The following is a 1,059-nucleotide window of genomic DNA, read 5'->3' as shown; positions in this document are numbered from 1 at the left end:
AATGACGTCATAAGAAGGGTAAGGATGGGAATTGTCCATCAGACCCAACCATTATAAATAGGTTGCTTAGGCAATTGTAGAAGCATCAGACAATAGAAAGCAGGAGGCTAAGAGTACTCATATGCTAGGAGAGCAAGGAGGAAACTGCCGAGGCGATTCTATAGTCTGAAGAAGAATTCCCTTAGGAAAAACCAATTCTAAACTCCCCTATGGAGTTAGTATCTATAATCTTCCCTCTGGAGATAAAAACATCTTATGTAAAATATTCTAAATAAAGGAAGTTTTTCTCCAGAAAGGTACGCCTTTATCCTAATCTCTTAGTTATGAATTATTTAGAAAGTTTAGAATTAACGGAAAAATCTGATTATTATAGATTATCTGCTTTATTAGATAATGAAAAACAGGCTGTTCTAAAAACAGAATTAAATCTCAAATCAAATGAAAATTTTAATAAACAAAATCTTTTAAAAGAAGTTTTTAATAGAAAAAATATAATATACTATGGAAAAATTCAACTTGAAGCCCCTATAAAGATAAAATCTGCCAATGGAGAACTTGAAATAGCTTTGATAAATGATGAAGAATTGAGTAAACAGATTGAGAAAATTAAAGATCAACAAAAAAGATCTAAAATTGGATGGATCCATATTAGTACTATACAAGTCTTAATCAAATCTACATATATGAAAGTAATTAATTCACCAATAAGCTTAGCAATCTGTGATAAAAGAATTACTGATGACCCAATAGATCAAATAATTGGAATTGTTCATGGAAACTTGGCAAACGTAACTGTTAAATTCAATGCCCATCTTGGATACGCTATACCTTTATCAACTGAAAATCTTGGAAGATCTATAAGCTTAGCTTATAAATTTCATAGAAAGAATCTAATGGAACAAGATGATGAACCATTTTCAATTACATATGCAATAAATTATACTTTAACAAATAGCCATCATAGTATAATATTTAAAAACAGAGAAAGAATTTATGTTGATGAATTATTTCAGAAAATTGTAAAAACAGAAATACCAAAATATAAAGCTATTGAAAACC

This window comes from Arachis duranensis, chromosome 6 (genome assembly GCF_000817695.3).
Source record: "Arachis duranensis cultivar V14167 chromosome 6, aradu.V14167.gnm2.J7QH, whole genome shotgun sequence".
NCBI classification, from domain to species: domain Eukaryota; kingdom Viridiplantae; phylum Streptophyta; class Magnoliopsida; order Fabales; family Fabaceae; genus Arachis; species Arachis duranensis.
Note: the sequence above shows the minus strand (reverse complement) of the source record.